Raw genomic sequence first — 24,349 nt, forward strand, 5'->3', positions numbered from 1 at the left:
TTAATCCAAAATATTAATAAAACCTTTAGTTGTATCTCAATATTCCTAAAATAACACTGACTCAAACTCATTCTGCATTTGCCATATTCTAACAGGCGAATGCATTTCATTTTGAGGTAATGACATGACATAGTGTGTTTTTTTTTTTCGTATGAATAATTTCAGCACTTCAGTGCACAAAAAAAAAAAAAAAGACTTCAATTTCAGTCTGTTCTTCACACAAAGCTGTTGCTTGACTATTGAAGACTTGAACTACAGTGCTTGAGTCATACTGATGACTGTTACCATGCTTTTGTCTTTTTTGGACCATGACAGTGTTTTCAATACGAGTTTGGAACAACATGAGGGTGAATAAATAGTGACAGATTTTCATTACTGGATGAACTCTCTCTAACTCAGAAGTGAGGGGCAGAAGAGGAAGATAAACAGTGGAGGAGGAGGATGGTGGTTGACTGATGCCACAGACGCTTCGGCTCCATGTCGGGGTCAGTAGCAGTTTTCAACTGGCCACTCGTAGCGTGTGAAGAGCGAACGGAAAACGCCCGGTATATGAGGGCAACGGTATTATCTGATTGATGAGAAAGAGCAAAAGAAAAAGAAATCAGATAAAGTGACTGTGGTTTTGTGTGGAGAAGTGAAGCAGGTTTTGGCTTGTTTGGTGACTGTCTGTCAGTCAGATAACATGTGACCCCTCATCCACTTACACACATTCATCTATATTCAAAATATATTAGAACATTTATTTTGCTTAAAGACAACAATGATTCCTTTTTTTAGAACCATTTTTGTTTGTAATAAAAAAAAGAAAAAATAATTAAATTCAGTGCACCTGTACTTTTAATGCACTAATAAAAAAATGTATATGCTTAATATGAAAAAAAGTTCTAAAAATAGGCTGGATTGATTGATTGATTGATTGATTGATTAAAGGAATGTTAATGGAATTAATTTGAAGGAATTTCTGTATGATTATTATTGTTATTAATTAGAATTTTGTTTTTTAGAAGTTTGTTTTACTTGTATTTTGAAATTTACACTCCATTGAGTCATATTTTAGAGTTAACAAAATGTCTGTAAAATTAATGGATAAGGTCCTGGCAGAAAATTAACAATTAAACATTTATTAATTTATTTTAGTGTACAGTGCATTTTAATTATTTCATTTAATTTTATTTTGAGGTCAAATATGATCTAAACATTTCAAATTTCCATAAAATTCAAAGAAAACATGTCTGTATGCTGACCACCATACATATATATTACATAAATTCATATTATCATATTGTGTATACTGTGTAAAAGTTTTTTTTTTTTTTTTGCCTTTTAACCTGTCTATCTTGTATATTGTGTATGATATAGTGTTATTCTGCAAATATAAATAGAAAATATTTTGCATAAAGGTATATTGCCACATCACACTTCCCTAATCTCATCATCCCTGTCCACACACTCTTTTGTTTGTTATTAAAAAAAATCTGTTTTTAAATTCAATTCAGTACAAATGCATGTATGCACATTCATGTGACGATAAAAGGAAGTTAATTGCTCAATAACTAAACAAACAAAACTGACTCTAAAATGTAAAGATTCCAATTAGAACTAAACAGACTTTCCATTCTGATGTCACAGTAGAAACATTCGAATATGCACAAAGAACTTTAGTTCTAAACCATCAATGTGCTGATGCTACATATTGATAAGAAGAGTTGAACTATTAACTGTTGATTTCAGCAGAACGAGTGTGTGTGTGTGTGTGTGTGTGTGTTTTTTTTACTGAGGCTTGAGTTATCAGGATGACTGCAGCCCCGGGGCAAACGGCGAGCCGGCAGCGCAGAGAGCTTCTCCTTTGTGTTTGTGGACGAGCCGTTCACACACACTGATCTGCTTACCACAGTCATGAGATCTGACCCTTCCAGAAACACACTAAAGCTGTTTGACTTTGAATTCAAGGCAGAAAGCCTGAGCTAGCAAAAGAATGACATATTCATCCTTTTTAGATGAATTACTCCTTTAAAAAAAAAAAGAAATGTAGATAGAAATGTATATACATATATAGCAAAAGACAAAATATATGTTTGTTTGTTTTTATAATGAATGTAATGTAAAGTCTGAAAGTCTGAATTAGCATATGAATGACATCATATTCTATTTTAGGTGAACTTTTCTTTTATAAAACAAAAATATTAAGCAAAAAGTTAGAAATGTCCAGTTTTCCAGCCCTGAAGATCTTCAAAATTGTTATATTATTTAATACTTTTGTATAACTTTTTTAAATTATTTTATTTTTTCAAAAACAGAAAAATATTTATTTATTTAATTGATTTATTGGTAGGCAAATAAAGTTAGTTGTTGGACAAGTATTAAATTTAAAATATTATATATATATATATATATATATATATATATATATATGTATATATATATATATATATATATATATATATATAAATAAAATGATAAATAAAAGTTAAATATTAAATAATAATAAATATTTTTTACTAATATTTTTGAGCTGAGCATAAGAAAAAATATATTAATTATTTATTCGTGGTCTTTGTTCATGGTGTAATTAGCTGGTGTTGTGTTCACGTTTCAGTGTTTTTGTGGAGTAGAAGAATAAATAAGCTTTTCGTATTGGTGTCGGGTCGAAGCATCTGTCCGGGTTTCCTGGCTAGCACAAGCTTTAGATGCATTAGGAGAGTTTGGATTACAGAAACCGGGACAGCACCATGACACTAATACCCAGGAATACCCTTTATTCACCAACATGCTTCGAACTGACCAGCGAGAGACACGCGGACTGAGAAAAAAAAAATGAAAGTTTTACTTTCAAGTTTCCATTATGAAATAATCACTGTTTGTCTCCATCTGTTCTGTGGCTCTAAGGTCTGTGTGGGAATGTAGGTCTCTCAGGGCCGGTCGGTCGGGTCAGAGCAGGCTTACGGCTGTAATCTCCCCAGCAGACGTCCATATCAGGAGCGGCAGGAGGAGGTGTGACGCTCGTCTAGACGGGCCGCAGACGCTTCCCCTCCCCCAGAGACCTGCTGTTCCTGGCACACAAACGGAACCACGGGGGCATTCACATTATACTGAGGGAATTTTCTCTCACAGAAACTCATTCACATTGTGTATGAAGCCTCATGGAATATTAAAATGTGACAGCTGGGGGAAAACAAAATGTGAATCTGAAACTCAAAAACAATGTGGGTCATTAGTTGTGAGATTTTCTGCCCAAATAAACCACTTTTGACCAACAAATTTCCATGACTTTTACAGTTGATCATGAGTACTGGATAAGTTTAGAATATTTTATAAATCTTGCGCACACAATTGCTAGCAGAAATAAATAAATAAATAGTAAAGATGCAGTCGACCATGATTAATGGACAAATATAAAAAAATATTATAAAACTTGCAATCACAATTGCTGGATTAATTATAACTATTATGAATAATATAATAAAAAATAAAAATATTTTAGAGTTGTGCATAAGAAAAAAAAACTATATATATTTATATATATATATAGTTTTTATTTTCTTTATATATATATATATATATATAAAGCATAATAAAAATATAAGGAAAAAGATTTTCTATGACCATGGGAACTTTTGTGGGTGAATAAAAAAAAAAGTTGCAGTTGTTCATGATCATTGGAGAAGTGTAAAAAAGGTTTTAAAACTTGCACAATTGCTAGCAGAAATATTTTAAATATTATAAATATTTTAAAAATAAAGAACTCTGCTAAAATGTATTTTTTTTTCACCCACAAATGAAAAGACATTTTAAGACAAGAATACAACTATATAATTGAAGTTCGACTCACACTAACCAGCAGATTTCCAGCACAGAACAAGCACAAATTCAGAGATGTATTCAGTATTTTTTGTTTTATTTTGGCATTTCTTTGTTTGCATTTATATTAAGCAAAGTGCATCTCTTTTTCTCATCAACACATTGCACAATACATAAATAACAATGCATATAAAACTTCGTATTTACAGGTAATAATATATTTATATTTAACATAAAATATTTTTTATATTTTAATTAAATCTTAGTCATTTATGAAACAATTCAAAGTGAGTTTTTCGTTTTCTATTTCTCTCGTAAAACATCCTCCGGAGAACTTCTCGCGAAAAACAACATAGTCCATAAAAGGTAGGGGCTAGTCCGTCTCAATGGCGATGAAGGAATGGCGGGGACGGGGCTCGCTGTTATCGGTTATTAAAAATGACCTCCAGCCAGCAGGGGCAGCTGCTGATGAACTGTCTGGTGTAGCACTGCCCCCAGCCCTTAACGAAACTGATCTGCACGGTGAAGCCCGTCCGCGGCTGCTGGCTGAACTCGTGGTCATTGGGCCGCTGTAGGCTTCCCGCCTTCTCGAAGTCGAAGGCCTTGATGGAAAAGCCAGGGAATACTTTATGCACCAGCAGCGTACGCGAGTCAGGGTTGTCCAGTGTGGCTGACTTGATGAATATGGGGTAGCAACTCCGGTTATACACCCACACGCCGTCGGGTTCGCGGCTGAGCTGGATGCCGTAGCCGATCTTGGCCCGAACCATTTGCACCAGTTGACTCTTGTTGTCAGAGGAGAGCTGGCCCAAGCAAAAGCCCGTGCCCTGAGGTAGGTCATAAAAGATGTCCAGAGATGGCTCCTGGACGGAGTAGAGACGCCCAACGCGGGTCTTTTCCTCCCAGTACGCCACCACACACCAGTGAGGCTGTTCTCCGCGCTCCTGAAGAGCCAGGGAATCTACAGAGAGACAAGAATGACATGGTTATTAATTATGCCAATTTGACTTCAATTGAACGTCACTTAATCCCTGCTGGAAAAACTAGGAGATCCCAGATTAAAGTGGTCCGACTGGTACTTGCTGATGCAAGATGGTCAACAAGCTCTTCCGGCCTGATCAAGATGGTCTACCAGGTTGAAACCAAGACCACCAGTGGGTAGGCCTACTGATTAACCATCTACACTGGAGTATGACTTACTTGGACCAGTAAGAACCATCCGATATTGGCTTCACTAGACTTTCCAACAAGAACCAATTATTATTTATGCCATCTTAACTTCATCAAGTCAACTTCACTGAATCCCTGATTGAAAGATACCAGATCAAGATGGTCAAATTGGTTCTTGCTGGTCCAAGGTGTTCTACAAGCTCTTTCAGCCTGATCAAGATGGTCTACCAGGTTGAAACCAAGACCACCAGTGGGTAGGCCAACTGATTAACAATCTAGACTAGATTATGACCAGCTTGGACCAGTAGGAACCATTAGTAACTGGCTTTACTAGAGTTTCCAAAATAGTAAAAGTGAACAAAGTGTTGATTGAGGAAGTTAAGAGAAAAAGCCAATTATTCATTATGCCAATTTAACTTTATCAAGTAAACTTTACTGAATCTCTGCTGGGAAAAAACAGACGATACCAGATCAAGGTGGTCGAATGGTACTTGCTGGTCCAAGGTGGTCTACAAGCTCTTCCAGTCTGATCAAGATGGTCTACCGGCTGAAACCAAGACCACCAGTGGGTAGGCCAACCGATTGACCATCTAAACTAGATTATGACTTACTTGGACCAGTAAGAAACTGGCTTTACTAAAGTTTCTATAAGTGAACAAAGTATTGTCGAGGAAGGAAGGAGAGAGCTAAGGAGATAAACTGACTAGTTTAGATGGGAACACTAGCACAAAAAGGTAAACACACACACACACACGCACACAAGTTCACACCAGCACATGCCTTCTGTCCAGGAAAACCATCCTGAGCTCTGCCAAACATATCTTGCATCCTTAATTTCAGCGTTCACGAGAGGCAGCGACGGAATGTGAGGAATCTGCCGCCCCGCACAGAGCAGCGCCACCGGCCTCCAGCGCATGTTTACATTAGCAGTACTGCTTATCATTAGTCTGTTCCGTTCGCCAACCCGAACAATGTTCTGACGTCAACGCAACAATAAATCTGCAATTGTCCTCGCCCTCGCCAACTAACGGCCGTTTGACAGCCATTCTGAGCTTTGTGATGTAACAATATAGAAGACACACCAACTATATAACGATAATGTAATGAACTTTATCCAACTTAGCTCCACCTACAGGAAATCTCATTGGTTCATATCCTGCTCCATATAATAAACACCTAATTTTCATGCTTTGTGCATCGTTAAGTTGAGCAATTCTTTAGTCATCTGAACTCTTTGTCTGTCTACAGTAAGGACAGTCTCTCTTTAATCTCAGATCGGATGAGTAGGCCGTAATTTAGCAGTATAGTTAATTACGCACCAGCCCAGACTAACTTGATGAGTAGAGTAGGTAGAGCCATCATTACAACCCTTACAAACATGCTTGTTTGCATGTGTTACCATGGTAATACCATTATATCCTTTGAAGAGCTTACAGTGCCATTTAAGTAGCACTGTATGTGAATACAGTAATTAAACTGTATCAAGGTATATTTTAAAATAACACTATTACTGAACCATGGTACTTTTTGTACCAAGAAAAAAATAACACCATGAAAATAGCTTAAATATATTGTGGTAGTACCATGGTACAGTGATGGTGTCAGAATTATTTCTGAAGATCATGTGACACTGAAACTGGAGCAATGATGCTGAAAATTTAGCTTTGATCACAGGAATAAATTACAGTTTACAAGACATTCAAATGAAAAAGAGTTATTTTAAATAGTAATAATATTTCACAATATTACTGTTATTGCTGTATTTTTAATCAAATAAATGCAGCCTTAGTGAGCATAAAAGACTTTGTGAATGTCAAATTGTCATTCGCATCAGCATCATATTACACTATGTAACCACATCATTACACTACGTAACGTTACACTATCTAACCACAGCAATACCATACCAATTCCATGTTATATATATATCATTATTTCACAATATTGCCATCACTGAAGCACAGTACAGAACACTGTGTCTGCTTCATTTTTACTATTATATGGAGGCGGCTCATTATATAGAGTCAGTCATTATACTGACACACACAACTAGCTGTTTAATGTTTAGTGTGTATCTGTGTGTGTGTGTGTGTGTGTGGTTGCTATATACCAGACTGATGCTATTTCAGTCTTAATAGTTGACTAGTCTCTCTGACGACAACGTGAACAGCTAGAAAATCTGAGTGACACACACACATATGAACACAAATCATACATCAAACAGACCTCTGAGTTTGTGTGTGTGTGTGTGTGTGTGTGTGTGTGTGTTCAGACAGCACAATGTGTTTATTCATACAGAGACAGAACTGCGCAGGTCCTTGTGTGTGTGTGTGTTTGAATGGATTTGTGTGTATAGGTTATGGATTTACTGCCGTGTGTGTGTGGCGTCTAGGTGTCGGTCAGTTGGATGACCACAGTGTCACCCCGAATGACATGGTGACAGCCAGACGCAGAGAGTGTCCTGAAATAGAGCGTGCAACATGACACACACACACACACACACACAGACAAACACATGTCTGGTTAACTATCCTTGTGGGGACTCTACACAGGCGTAATGGTTTTTTGCTGTACAAACTGTATTTTCTATCAGCCTACACCTAAACCTGCCCCTCACACAAAACTACAGGCATGTTTACACTCTCCAAAAAACTCGCTCTGAAGTAATTTAGAAGCTTGTTTCTCCATGGGGACCTCAATACAGGTGAACATGAGTGTGTATTCAGGTTTAAGTCCCCATGCACACACACACACACACACACACACACACACACACACACCCCTCATGACTTCTACAGCCTCAACATCCTGAACTCTATTAGAGTAAACTCTCTCAACTAGAGCCCTATGAGTTAGTTATTGCACAGAAACAGAAACTCAAAGTCTTCAAGACAAACTGCCAAAATAACAGACTGCTTAACTTGAAGAAATTCTTATTATATTATATTACATTATAATTAATATTTCAAAGAATATCATAAGCAAGAGATTTTAATTTATACAGCAAAGTTCTATTGTGCAGCACTTTATTTGAAAAAAAAAAACAATGTTTTATTTTAAATGAATTGTTAAATTTTCACTTTATTATATTGTAAAATGTTGATCAAATTAACTTTTATGAATTCAACTGAATAGACATGCTGTTTAATGACTAAAATCCAGAAGAGTTTAAAGACAAAACAGAATTTAGAAAAAAAGAAAACAGGATTTGGGGAAAAAATACAATGAAATCCAGAAAAATAAAAACAGAAAAACATGAACTTTTTTAAAAGAAAGAAAGAAAGAAAGAAAGAAAGAAAGAAAGAAAATAGAATTTTAGAAAAGGAAAAAAAACTGAAAAATTAAAACAAAACACGAAATTTGCTAAATATTTTCTTTTTGAAATCCAGAAAAATCAAAACAGAAACACAAAATTTGTATATATATATATATATATATACACATATATATATATATATAATATATATATATACATGTATATATATATATATATATATGTATATATATATATATATATATATATATATATATATATATATATAATATATGTATATATGTATATATATATATATATATGTATATATATATATATATATATATATATATATATATATATATATATATATAAAATAAAAATAATAATTAAAAAACAATTTGTGAAAAATAAAACCAATTTCATAGGGCCCCGTTAAACCTCTCTCTCCCTCCTAGTTTCATTCTTTCTTTCTCTTCTAAAGGGGACAAAAAGACTCTCACTCTCTCTCTCTCACTCACACACACACACACACACACACACAGTGGTGTTTTCGGCTTACATCGGGCAAAGTTTTTCCGTTGAAGGAGACTCAATTTTTTAAACAGTCACATTTGTACATCAAACAAAACAAAAAAAGAGCCGAAAGTGTCTAATGGAATCACACTCACACACACAATGCGAGTCACTCAGCAGTCTGGAGAAGTTAATGATTATTTCTATCTGTCTCCACACACACACACACACACACTCGAGGGAAGTCAGTGTTTTTATTGATCGTCTTTCATCTGGCTGAGGTTCACGGGAGGCGACGGTCTCTTTTACGACCTGCCGGCGCTCTTATCCACTGACGGCACACGGACGTGAACTGAGCGAGCGGCACGCCTTCTGGAGGACATGCCGTGAGGTCAGGGGTCAGAGGTCAGGGGCCTAAACCAATGATGACGACAGCACACAACACGGGTTATGCTAACTCTTCAAATACCAGAAACACAAGTATGCAAAAACATAGATGCAAAAAATTATTTGAGGGAAAAAAAAATGTGATATTTCTGATAAAAATTGCGGTTTTGATTTGGTTTCAGTTTTGCTGCGTTTCTTTGTAGGGCACAATTTTGTGACTCCATATCAATATGACAATAAAATAAAAATAATACTTATTAATCTAATTATCACGATTATTACTATTGCAAAATAAACTTATTAAACAAAATATTTGGTAATATTTGACAGTAAAATAAAAAATAAATATTTAAGAAAAAACATTATCATTATTATTATTGTCATTACAATTATTATTACTAAATAAAAATATTAAACAAAATAAGAAACAATATTGTACACTATTTCACAGTAAAATAAAAAAATTGAGTATTTAAGACAAAAATATTATTAATAATAATAATATTACATAAAAATAAAACAATAAAAAATCTACTATTGTAACATTTTACTGAAAAATTAAAAAATTGGTATTTAACAACAATCATTTTATTTTACAGAACAACTGCAAAAGTACAATACTAATATCTAACATTTATTTACTAATATTTAATCTTGTAGCTTTAAAACAGTTCACACCACAGCGCCTCTTCTGGTAAATACCTGAACTACAAACCAGAGCTTGCGTAGCTAGAAGCGTTAGCGTTCACGTTTTTTGCAGAGTTTGTTTCAGGCCCATGAAATGATTGCACACAACTGGCAGACGTTTTGGATTCGTCATGCAAAATACCAACTAAACAAACACAAACCCCGAGGCAACTTCTCTGATGTGTGTATGTCAGATACGGCTCTATAAATATTATCTTTTTCCTCGGGCATCGTTATCATAACAACAATCTCACACGCACTCGACCGAGAGACACAGACGGACTGACGGATGGACAGAAATGTTTGGCAGTTTCTTTGTTTGTAAGTCAATAAAGGAAACTGGCAATTAGACTGAGAGCATTACATAACACACACACACACACACACACACAGAGTCAGGAAAACCTGCAACGCAGAGGAAAGACTTCACATCGTCCTCCATTGTGCACTAATACGTGGATCAGACAGCACAGATTTTACGATGCACAGGTTGTGTACTGTACGCTCGCTGTGGTGTGTCAGGCCAAAGGAAACCGTTTATGACATCATGTTGATTACGAGGTCAAAGGTCAGCAGTTTAACTCTCTCCACCAATAAAAAGCCACGGCGGTCTCGCCTAAATCTGGTGTCACAACTCTGATTTTATGAGTGTTGATACGGTGATTATCAGAATAACTAGTGCCATTGTTCTGAATTCAGGATGTTAAGAATTGCCATGGGAACCAAATCTCTATGAATGTGTGTGTGTGTGTGTGTGTGCACAACTTTAAGATGGCACAGATCCCCAAATATGATCAAATATTATTTGGAAATATTTAGTTTCTATTAAGCTACATTATTATTTTGTTTTTCTACTCTGTATAGTAATTTACAGTTTTATCGTATTTATTTATTTATTTATTTTAAGCTGATTTTTTAAATTAATTTATATATTTTAATCATGTTTTAAATTTTATTCTAAATTTCATTTATTTGTTCTGATATGTACTTACTGTAATCATATTTTAAAAAAAAAACATTATTTACTTATTTTATTCTAATCTATAATTTATTTTAACCTAATTTTTGTTTATCGTATTTTATTTTTAGCTATTTATTTTAATATAATTTGTATTCACTTATTTTATTCTAATTTTTATTTATTGTAATCCAATTTTATTTTAATCTAATTTATATACATTTTAACCAATTCTTTTATTTATTTTACTATATTTTTTATTAATTCATTTACTTAAATCCAATTTTTTATTTTCTTATTTTAATTACATTTTTATTTATTTATCTTATTCTATTTATTTATTCAAACCATATTTCTATGTATTTTATTCTATTGTTATTTATTTATTTTAATCCTTTCATTTATTATTTATCATATTTTTTTCATCTTGTTATTTTTTTATTTGTTATTTAATTACGCTGATATTTTTACACTATTTTTTTCTAAACTTTTCCATGCACCCACCAGCACTCCCTTTCAGACCCCAGTTTAGATGACCAGTCGAGCCTGTTGAGCGGAGACGCCTGTATTGTTGTTTTATTCTTGTTTAGACGGTAAATAATTATAATGTGATATTCAATTGTTCATTGTGCAATCAAGCAGCCAGTCGGACCGGAGACGCCGAGAGACTTTCTGAATGAACGGATCACGTGTGTGCGTGAGAAAACATGCCGTCTGTCTCTGTGTTTAGTTAAGCGATTAGATTGCGGTTTAAGAAAATGTTTGTGTCTGAGGTGTCTGGATCCTGAGGGCGTTTTACTGACTGACTTTTCTGCTTCTATGTTTCTCTTCAACCCTTGATTTGAAAGGGATGAGAGCTGAAGTCAAATTTCAAGCTTGATGGAAGAGGACCGAAAAAGCACAACAAAGCGTTCACAGTTCAAAACATGTCGTCAAAGTCGCTCTGGACGTTCAAGTAGCTGCTTTGTGTCATTTTCTCGAAATGTTTTTTTTCCGCTCGGCGGAGGCGCCCGGGAGGCTCTACCCAAGACTCAAGGCTTTTTCCTCCGAGGCATGATGTCATTTCCTGTGCTGCCCTTTCCTTCTTGGCTAACCCAAACAACCTTGGAATGAGGCACGAGGTTGTCACGGAAACAACGTTTAGGCCCCTTAAAGGGGGGATTACAGTCGCCGAGGGCCCATTCACAGGACATTCATAAAAGCCTGATTGTGGATCGGCAGAAATGTCTCACCAACAGCTTAACCGGATGAGATTCTTCCAAAATCAAGTCATTTCTGTCCACATTGAAAGCAGAAATGTTTCATATTCAAGTTAAAATGAGGCTCAATTGATCGGATGCAATCAATTTTGCACTTAACTTTATCTGTTTGAAAAAAGAAAACCCTTAGGAATAGTAGCCGACCAACATGCATATGAAAATATGAAGTGTTTTAGTTTTAAACTAAAGTTAGAAATGTTGCCTTGGCAACCAATCGACAAAATAGGTTGCAAGAGAATAGTAAAAAAAGTTTACAAAAAAATAAAAAAAAGGAAATAAACATTACTAAACTAATAAATATGTGTCAAAACCACACAATAAAATTCCTAAAATTGATCTAAAATAAAAATAAAAATGGAAACTACAAAAATAAAAGCTAATAGAGAATACATTACCTCAAAAAAATTAATTAAAGCTGCAAGCAGCGATTACCGGGGTTCAAGCACATTAAGGCCTCTGAGGTGGTCTCGGCCAACCTGGATGTATGGATGACAGTTAAACACATCCAAAATGGAGAACAGGCTAACAGACAGACACACACACTGAAAGTAAATTATTAGACTAATATATTAATACTCTATAAGCATATGCACACACACACACATATATACAAAGACAAAGACACACATACATGCACACACATTTTGTTGCAGATATAGGTATTTGAAATAAGGGATAGGTGACAATAAACTTATTGAAAGTCTTTTCTTTTCAAGAGTTTAGATGTCATTTTCAGGTTTCACTCTAATCATAATCTGACAAAATTTTAAAAACTGATATTTCTGTATGAACAAAATCATTAACGTTGACTCAATGAGATTTAAAATGTTATAACAGTTAATTTATTAATGTTTTAGCATGAATTCATGAAACCTTTGAACAGTACTGTTTAACTTAGCTGAATGAGACCATTAGTGGTCTTCCGCTGCCATCTAGTGGTTATAAAAAATGCATTTACTCAAACAAACACTGTGTTTTTAAACATAACTGTTATAGTTTAGTGTTATTTTTTTGCCCAATCTTTCTTAAATTTTGCATGCTTGTTTAGAATGAAAATTATGCATTATTTTTACACAGTTTTGATAATTTGTGTGCTTTCTGTTTGTATTAATAGGCCTTTGTGTACACTATGAAAAGAACATATTAAAAAAATTACTGGTTTATAGTTGTCCAAATGCAATTGTTCAACATGTTTTTGATAATTATTGACCTTCAGAGTCTAGAGAATTGTACTTCAGTGGTTTTATTGATTTTCAGCTTAAAGCCTTGGATTAGTTTGCCAAACTAACTTTTTAAAAATAATCTTGAATATTTAATTAACAGCTTTATTGACAACATTGGTCCCAGAGGCAAAGTTGTTCAGAATGAGGAGATCTATCACATGATATGAAGATCTAGTGTTTGTGTGAATATATGAGCATTTTCAACCAATTTGAGGCCATTTACCATATAAATCTTTTGTTTTTGGAGGCCTTTTCTACTGTGATAGCGCCACCTATGATCCGATCTCCATGAATCTTTGTATGCTTGTTAAGAGTCATCTGCTACATGTTTCCACCAAGTTTCATAAATTTTTGAGTTTTCATTTAGATTTTATAGGCTATTGGGTATATTTGGCCACGCCCCTTTTAAAAATGACCCAGTTATAGCTAACCAAAGGACAAAATTCAATTTTTTTTGATAATTATTGATCTAGAGAGTCCAGAGAATATTACTGCAGTGGTTTTGTTCTGATGGGGGACAAAAACCTAGGACTACTTCGCAAAAGCAGGTTTTTAACATATTTGCAAATAATTAATGAATGATTTGACTGACAGCAATGGTTCTTGAGGCAAAATTGTGCATTATGAGGAGATCTATCAAATGATATGCATATTGTGTTAATCTGTGTAACACCACGTGATTACTGAGCCAAAAAAACTCGTTAGCGCCAACTAGTGTCCGATTTCTTTCAAAATTCTTACAGACCTTTAGGGCCATGAGTCGAACATGCCCACTGAGTTTCGTTCCGATCAACCTCTGTTAACCCTTGTTTAATAGGTGCTTAAATTTGTTTGGCCAATGGCGGCCATGATTTTTGAGATATGCAAATGTCCTCATAGACACTTGTGCCCCTTCAGACAAAGACACTGCATACCAATTTTCAGGTTGATCAGACCAATGGTTGCCTAGTTATAGTTATTTATGTGTTTTTTGTGTATTTTATAGCGCCCTCAAGTGGCAGAGATGCGCAATTTTTTTTTATTTGACCAAAGATTGAGCTTATAAACATGTGTACCAAGTTTGGTCAAGATATCTCATTCCATTCAAGAGTTACAGCTAAAATAACATTTGGCTAACGTTAGCATAGAAGCTTTTTGGTGTACTGTTTCGCGCGGAAATTGAAATTTCTACTTTTTTTTGATAATTATTGATATTCAGTGTACAGAGAATATTTCTGCAGTGGTTTGGTTTGGATCAGGTGAAAAACCTAGGACTAGTTCGCAAAAGTAGGTTTCGGATATAACACAATTTTGGCGGAAAAACCGTGCGTCGTAGTAGCAAAAATTTCGGACTCCACTTTTGTTTGGACTGACCCAAGGATTACAACGATGTAAATTTTTTGAGTCTACGTCAAACGGTTTACGACTGCGGGCCAAAAATGTCTGAAATTTTTGTATTTTGCGCTGTAGCGCCCCCGTTAGGCCGATTGGGCCGGTTCTTTGCGCCTGAGTAGCGAGCAAGACTACTACCTTTTGACCAAGTTTCAGCTCTCTAGGCCTTACGGTTTTGGGCTGCCCGTTCAGTTTTAAGGCGGAAGAATAATAATAATAATATTTCCTTGGTATATGAAGGTTGAAACTAAATATATTTCCTATTTTAAAAATATATTTCATTATGCTTTCCTGATATATATATATATATATATATATATATATATATATATATATATATATATATATAAGGTTGTATATATATATATAATAAAATAACACTGCATGCAACAAAAACATGGCTAATGGCTGATATCATGCAGAAATTTAGATAATTTAATTAAAATAAGAACAAATATTGAAATAAAGCTTAAAAATAAACAAAAATAGCACAGACATGTAAGCCAACACTAACAGAAACATGAACAACTGTAAGTTTTTATATGAACTAACATTACCGAAGATTAATAAATGCTGTAAATATATATACTGCTTATTGTTAGTTAATGTTAAATAGTGCATTAACTAATGTTAACAAATAAAGTCTTCTTGTAAAGAAACCTTCATCTGTCTGTCAGCACAGGAAGTCTCTCTGTCATATTAAGATTAACTCTTAATTCAGACTAACCAGGACGAACCGCGCTCAGACACTCATCCAATAATCCCAAACACACTCATATACACCATTTAAGTTCAAGCATGTTACGTAGCATCTCCAAATCTCTCTCTCTCTCTGTCTGTCTCATCACAGAGAGACGCTTTCATTGGGAGTGTGTTTCCTGTGTGTCCGACTTTTCTTCCTCTAACTCAAACCTTTCCTCCTCCCCCTCGTCCCTCCTGCCCTCTCTGAGCTCCATTCACTCGTTTCAGCAGGAAAAACACACCTCTGAACGAAAGCAGGACGCAATCACAGTCAAAAATGTAAATGGAGTCGGGAGGAGGCTTTTGTTTGGGACTGAAGCGCTCAATCTTTCATCCCACACACACACACAAACAAGAAACATAAAACAAATGCCGGTGGAGGCCAGAGAAAGGGAGCAGCGCACACACACACATACACACACACACACACACTGAGTGCTGTACTTTAACATGTGTTTGTGTAAAGCTTCCATCATTTAGCCGCTCTTATCTGAAAACCCATCTAAAGACCCTTCACTCACACACACACACACACACACACACACACACACACACACACACACACACTCCGCCCAGCGCTGAATTAAACACCATCATAAAAACTCTTTAAAGTGGCTGTAATGAGAACCATCTGTACGCAGGAACCCGGCCTAGACCAAACCAACCCCTCTCTCACTCTCTCAGGGTCTCTCGTAAACACAATCGCCGCTGCATGCATGCGTTCAGAGCTCAGGACGGGACAATCGACCAGGTTTGGTCTACTCCAGGAAAGCAAATCATAAACATCACTCATTCTCTCTCTCTCACACACACACACACACAATTTACCCATGTTTACAGTGTAAAGTCAACATGAAACCAGGGTTGGTATTGTTGATTCAAATGAAACTATTAAAAATTGTTTTGTCATGTGAAACAAAGCTGAAATATATATCTATATCTATCTATATATATATATATATTAAATTAAATACTACCACGAAAAAATAAGCTACCATGAAATCAGTGTTGTTATTTTAACTTAATGTAAAGTATTAAAGATCTTTTTAGTTAACTGAAGTAAAGCCAAAATAAAATAAAATAAATTTTAAATATTACATTAAAAACTTGGCAACTAACTGAAATAAATAAGTTAGCATGAAATTAGTATTGTTATTGTTATTTATTACTTAAAGTAAAAGCTTTACAAATCCTTTATGTTTATTTAAATAATAAAATAAAATAATATATATAAAAAACAAAACAAAAATGAGAAATGTTGCCTTGATTACTAACTGAACTAAAATAAGTTTAAGTTGAAGTACTAAAGTTACTAAAAAATAAATAAATAAATAAATAAATAAATAAATGAAAGCTAAGTATTTAAAAAAAAAAAAGCAAACCCTAAATGACAAAATTACAAAATCAAAGTATTTAAAAAATTGCAAGGCAACATTTTTAATTAATTACATTAACATAAATGATAAAACATTTTTTTTAGAAAATTATCAATTAACTGAAAAGAAATTTGTTTAATTTGAATTACTAAAATGACAAAATAATAATAAAAAATATTACAAAAAATAATAAAAATGAAAAAAGCACATTTTAAAGCTTAAACTAAAATTAAAAAGGAAAATAGAAAATATTTAGAATTAACGTTTATATATTATAAATTATAACAGATTATAAATAATACTAAACTAACATGCATGTAACAATTTCATTTCTGTACTGTTCCAATCAAACCAATTTAATTGATTTTGATTGGTAAAACAGTGCCTATATAGCTAGTTGACTAGTACTAGTTAACATCTTCCAGCAGACTGCATGGTGTTGCAGACATCAGTAGATCAGGAAAGTATTTTTAGGTGCAGAGGAAGTTACAACATTTTGATGAAAGATTACGAAGACAAACACCTGTTCTCTGGAACAATGTGCATGATAAGACCTGAGTATGTGTATTAAGGAAGTAAATATGGTCAATTTTGATTTCATGTTGACTTTAGCACTCATTTCAGTGGTGTTTGCTACCTTTAGAAGACGATATGTGACCCTGGAGCAGAAAGCAGTCTTAAATCTCTGGGGTATATTTTTAGCAATAGCCAAAAATACATTGTATGGGTCAAACATTATAGATTTTTCTTTTATGCCAAAAATCATTAGAATATTAAGTAAAGATCATGTTCCATGAAGATATTTCATAAATTTCCTACCGTAAATATATCAAAACTTAATTTTTGATTAGTAATATGCATTGCTAAGAACTTAATTTGGACAACTTTAAAGGTTATTTTATCAATATTTAGATTTTTTTGCTCCCTCAGATTCCAGATTTTTTACATAGTTGTATCTCGGCCAAATATTGTCCTCCTAACAAACCATACATCAATGGAAAGATGATTTATTCAAGTTTCGTATGACGTATAAATCTCAATTTTTAAAAATTGACACTTAAGACTGGTTTTGTGGTCCAGGGTCACATATAAGACGACGCTCCACAAAACAAATCTCCAACTCTCTCTCTTCCAGCTCCTTGTTTTCGGGTCTGTTTTCATAGATTTGGATTCAATAAATCAGCACAGACGGGTTCAAAGACCCTCAAACAGGTAAGACTGTCTTGAGTGCTTACCTGAGAACCCCATAGGGGCCCGAATACGCCGTTCCTCCAGTTTCAGTGGAAGCAGGCACAGAAACCTGGAGAATCTACGGGAGAAACAGAGAGTGACAGCTGTCAATCACAGGGTTAAAAGACCCTTAGGCCTCATTTTTAGGTCATGTCAGACCTTCATTTTCCCGCTCCCTCTACTTTTCTGTCATGCAAAATAAATAAAGCGTTTCTGAGGTTAAAGTCTGCACCGAGAAAGAGCCGAGAGCGAGAGCGCTCTAATAGGAATACACTGTTTAAGCAGGATATACTCCAAGTCCAAAAACAACGAGCTAATAAGGAACTCGCAGCAGCCTTGAAAACTGTGTACAGTCAATTTTCTAATTGGTGTGCGAGCAGACAGGAAAAACTCCTGTCGCTCCTGTTAACCCCTTAATACACGGGTCTGGAATATTGTCTCCGTATGTTCGGATCTAACGTCAGTTTCCTGGAAGTACTGTGATCAAACAACTGCGGGAGAAAATACGTCAGTCACAACGAAAGCTCCCAACGAGGATCATTTAAGAACTAGCATAGTACTTCTTACCCCTGGTAATTTAAGGTAATCGCAGATCTGATCTAGCCAACACATGGTTTACGCTAACAAGAACTTTAGGTTTCTAAAAGAACACAGGCTAATGCTAACTTGTGAGGATGGGTTTTTTTAAAAATCCAAAAGCATTAGCCTGTCTTCATTTGACTTCTCTTTCTCATTAAATTAGCTTTAAATGTTTGCTAAAAGGCACTGAATTTAGAGCTAAACAAGAAGCATTTCCTAGTAAATAAATAATGCATTCAGTTCAGCGTCTTTACATGAACTAGCACACCAAGCACAATGAAAATGACTCCAAACACAGATGATTTAAGAACTAACAGTTACCTAAATGGTGATTTATGGTAAATATAATTATAAATTATAACACCTGGTTTATGCCAATAAAGATAAGTAGGGCAGAAACTATGTTTAAATAGCTAAAATAACAGGCTAATGTAGAGTGTAGCATGGGATTTTGAAACACACACCAAGTTAGCATTAGCATTAACTTGTATTATCATATTTTAACAACACATGCCATTAAAACTAGCTTTGTTTAATTCATTAAAAAATGTAATATTATATCATTGTAAACCCTGACACAAATATGAATAATGAAAAAAGCAATAAAGTTCAGAGGAGCACAGCAATATCTAATTTGACTGAGCTGATGAAAAGCAAATATTTAATTTGTTTATTTCATGTCATGTTACCATTCACCAGTATCAAAAAAAAAAAAAGCTCAAGGGGCATTTCCATGCATTTTTGGACACGTACCATGGTGACATCCTACCACTTGTAAGGATAACGAGTTCTTAAGTTTAATATTAGAGGATATTTCCAAAACTGTGAGAGGGAATTGACAACTTGGAGAGTTGGACACTTTGCGGTCGGTTGTGGGATCAAGCAGCAGCTTCAAACACGCTATGATCCATTTTAGAGAGAGAGAGAGAGAGAGAGAGAGAGAGAGCAAAAGATGTGGGATCAAGCAGCAGCTTCAAACACGCTATGATCCATTTTCCAGAGAGCAAAGAAACAATGGTGTTGTAAAACGGATGCTTTGAAGCTGTCCATCACAGGCGCAGGTTCCACTCAATAAAACCTTTAGAGACAAGACCAAAACGGCTTCCGAACGAGTCTCACGTGTAAACAGATCGCGTGACGTGGCTCTGTTGCTCCTGACGTTATCAATGAGACACACACACACAAACACACACACACACACGAAACAAGCGACGAATAACTTCCTCCCAGCGCTCAGTGTCACTCTCTCTTTCAGTCTGAGAAAAATCTCCAGTCTTCTATTGTTCTCTGTCTCGCGTCCAAGAGCAGCTAATTGGAAGTGTGTGTGTGTGTGTGTGTGTGTGTGTGTCCTCACAGGAAATGTCCTCCCCAAACTGGCTTCCCTGTCCCAACACCGCGGCGCCTTTTTAATCTCGTTCACATTCTTGCTTTCCTCCCTCAGTTGCTCCGAAACCCCAAAATGATTCAAAAAGAAGAATGACTCAAAGAGCGAGAGCCGGTGTCAGTCAGCGTAGAGTCGTTCCCACTACACACACGCAACTATAAACATGATCGAGACGCACACATTCGGGCTTAAAGAAACGATTTCGAAACAGGCACTCGTCGGAGCTGGGCTGGATTTCTCAGTGCATAAGCGATTCTGTTTAACTGAGCAGTTTTGGCCGGGATTGAGAAGGATCTTTACGGGGCAGGAAACCTCATCCGGGACACTGCCAAATACAACACGCTTATCTGAAGCGAATATACAGGACATGCTCAAGAGCCATACGGCATTATGGGTATAGAGAGAGAGAGAGAGAGAGAGAGAGAGAGCAAGGGCTCAAGACAGCATTCCCTTCATGTGAAAACAAAACCTCCGATTAATTCGGCAGACAAATCAGCTCTCTCAGCATTCCCTTCATGTGAAAAACATCACGACTATTACACAATGCATCATTACCATATTCATATACTGTGCTATTTATGCATTTACTCCAATTACTAGCACTTTGGAGTTAAAAGCATCATCTAAGTGCTAAGTATGGTAATCATTCAGATACACCAAAGTATGAAATCATGCCACAAAATGATTATTATATTCATATACCACATTATTACCGTAATACAAAGTCTAAACGACCTACTAAATTTAATAAGATTTACAAAACAGTATCATTACATGTAGCAGTGTACTAGATGATTACCATATTCAAGTACCATGGTATTTATGTGGTAAAATCACCATGATATTACCATTGTAAATGTCCAAAATGTTCATTGCATGCAATTTGTATCTCAAACAAAACTTTTTTTTTTAAAGACTCCACACATCAGCTTGAAATTAAGAGATGACACTTAAAACACTTAAAGTGGTTTAAGAAAATAGGGTATTTAAAATGGTCACACATACCATGGTGTTACTATAGTAAACGTTAAAAAACTTAATTGCAAGTTACAAATTAACTTTTTTAAGATTCCAAATCTGCTTAAATTTAAGATAAAACTCCAACCTTTTTTAATCTGGTTTAAGAAAAAGCAGTGGGATGGTGAGAATACCATGGTATTACCATAGTAAATGTGCAAAAAACTTCATTGCAAACCACTTTAAACTTTTTAAAAGACTCCATATCTGCTTAAATTTAAGGTGAAACTTCTACTTACCATGTGGAGAAAATCGGTGGGATATCTTGAGTACGGGGGCGCGGGGGGGGATTCTGGAGGAGAAGAAAGAGAGGGAGAGAGAGGCCGTGAGAGTGGAGATGTGGCTGATGATAAGGCCTGGCATTCTCTGAGAAAAGTGTTTGGTAGTGCTGAGGGTTACAGGCAGGACAGCTCTGATAAACACACGGCCGCCTGGCGCCAGACTCCACACACACACACACACACACACACACAAACTAACTTCACTGAACGCTGGGGCCTCCAGCGGGTTTCACATGAACAACCCCCAGACTGGAGCTCCAGCTGAATCTGTCCCAAAGGTTGCATTAGATACACATGGAAACATTCATCAAGTGTATAAGAATAATAATTATAATCAGTAGCTCATACACAAGACACTTATTTGATGAAACTGTTGGTTAAGCTAACTACCACACTAACAAACAGACCACATATGGACGACTGTAAGATGCGTTATTCTTTGTCAAATATATAACTTATGCGCAAGTTTACACTATACTGTAGAGGTTATGTATTTAAAAGAATAAAAAAGCGAATTCTTTACAAACAAACTCTTGATGACAGTTTAATGCTACTAAATATATATTATTTATTGCTATCTTTTTTTCTGTTCATTCTATTGCTGTTTTGATCTTCTGCATATAAAAACCCAAATAATGTTTTTGTTGAAACATTTTCTCTAAACACTCTATGTGCTGTTATAGTACCTGCATAAGCACTATATGAAACATTTATAACAGCCTTAATTATTTAGATCCAAATCCCCTATATTCTTTTCTCTTCTCTTTCTATTTAATTCTATTGCATTCTAACTAAAGCTTGTAATTAAATTACCACAGAAGGCCAACTGTTATGTGAATGTTATAATAGCAGGTAACAAGCCACTATATACTTTCTGTACAGAAGAGCCAGGATAAGCCTTCTATATGTTCTTCAGCAGCTTGTAATAACGCTTCATTATTTCTCAAAACTGAGATATGTGAGAGGAGAAGAGACGTTCGTACCGAGCTCGCACAGTCTGCTCATGTTGATGCGGGTTGCAGCACACGAGCTCCGGGTTGATTTTCCCGTAAGATTCACAGCACGAAAGTCCCCTTTAATTCCGAGCGAGTGGCCGGACGTTCCGGTCCACCGGAGAACCTTGTAGAGCAGGAAGCTGGCAGCGGGTACGAGTGCCTGCTGACCCAGCCTGGCGTCCGCTTTCCCCCTGCAGGATTGCGCGGGGTACCGCGCGCACCACCCGGGACTCGAACCGCCTGTAAGAGCCCATCCAGCTGCTTCTCCTTGATCTCCTTCAGGATGGAGTACGGTCGCGCTTTCAGGTCGGCCTCGGTGCGGGGTTAGGCTTACTGGCTGCCCGGTTTCCCGAGGCAGGGGCAGCCCGCGTTGCCGCCAAACGCGCGTAACGGTGTCCGCGTCCCCGTCGCCCCTCACGGGCGCGCGGCTCCTCCCGACGTCAGCACGGCACGAGCCCCGATCGTTTGGTCCTGAACATGCCGTACGACAAATAGGGTTCGCCGGCTACAAAACGGGCCATTTTGTTCCGCAACGTCATGAAGATCCGGAGGTCCGTAATCCCACAGGCGCAGAGCAGACGGCGGCGATGAGGACCACGGCGAGCAGGAGAAGCGCACGCGATCCGTTTCATACGCCAGACTTTAATAGTTCACCCGACGAACCGACACGGAATCCAAAAGCAGAGAAGCTGAAACGACTGTTCCTGGGACTGCTGAAACGACCTCAGATCTCGCGCGCGCACCGACTTGCTGTCAAGTGCGCAATCATCGGAAGCAGATCCACGAGAAAACCAGTTCGCGTCCTTAAGCCAACAGCGATCGCTCGGGGTTCGGGATTATTCAATCTGCCGCTGTTCTCTCGTCTGACATTCTAGATTCTGCAGCTCGGAACGACTGACACCAGGCCTGTAAACTCCACATCAGACCCCCGCTGGAGGCCAGAAAAAACTCTCGCGCTCCCACGACGGACTATGGTAGCACGGAACGCTCGAAAATATCCACAAACAGGCGATCCGTCTCCAGGATCATAAATGCGGGGAAGTTTTTCGAGTCGATGAAGAAACTGAAGGACCTGAGAACCGAATGAAGATCAGACGCCTCCTCGATCTCTCTCTCTCTCTCTCTCTCTACTCGTTGTGGTGTGTGGTGTGGTGTGTTTGTGTGTCTCCGTGTTCTCTCCATTGGCGCGTCGGGGGTCATGTGATTGGTCTAGACCCTTGTCGCCTTTTTAAAAAAAAAAAAAAAAAAAAAAAAAACAAAAAAAAAAAAGAACAGGCAGGGGAAAATGTGATTGTGTTGCGCCAACATAAAACAAAGTCACAGGTACCCTCAGGACTGAGACAATCAGAACGCAGGAGTTTAGAAAGTTCAAAGTGTAAATGGATGGAAGTAGCAATTGTGTGTTTGTGCTGGTCACACACACACCATACACACACACACACCACACACCACACACACACACCACACACACCACACACACACACATCCACACTGACGCCAGGCGCGCAGGTTAACTTCACATTAAGAATGAACCACCACAAACTCAACAAAGTTTATCGATGCATCATGACAGGAAAACACATGTCTTGCATATACAATATACCGAATTGAACATAAACATAATACATATTTATATATATATTATGTCTACTTTGGAACAAATGGTTAATATTAAAAATCATTTTATTAAATAAATGTTTTTTATTTTAATGGCATTATTTGTGTAAAACTCACTTTTAATACTACTATTTTAATAAATAATAAATAGTAAAATCATAATTATTTACTGTATGTTATTATAAAATGATCATTTTATCAACATTTATTTTTTATATTTATTTATCACATTCCAATTAAAAATGTTTGTATTATTTAATATTAATATATTATATTAATATTTAAATATATTTAAAATTAAATTTGTATTGTTATACACAACCAATTAGAGTTGGAATATATTTGTTTAATTATTTTACTAAAAATATTGTATTATTATATTGGCAGTGTTGTGACTGGCTGGGAACATGTTCTGGTCTGTATATCAGCACAAAGAAACTGCTGCGCCTACTGGTGACAAAATTATTTCACATTTTCATAAGCACACACACACACACACACCACACA

The 24,349-nt window shown here is 36.1% G+C and overlaps 1 pseudogene; it reads right to left on the bottom strand.

The window, feature by feature from the left end:
• Positions 1-3,876: 3,876 nt before the first annotated feature.
• LOC122149264 lies at positions 3,877-22,704 on the bottom strand (annotated as a pseudogene).
• Between the last annotated feature and the right edge of the window lie 1,645 nt (positions 22,705-24,349).

This window comes from Cyprinus carpio, chromosome A21 (genome assembly GCF_018340385.1).
Source record: "Cyprinus carpio isolate SPL01 chromosome A21, ASM1834038v1, whole genome shotgun sequence".
Taxonomy (NCBI): Eukaryota; Metazoa; Chordata; class Actinopteri; order Cypriniformes; family Cyprinidae; genus Cyprinus; species Cyprinus carpio.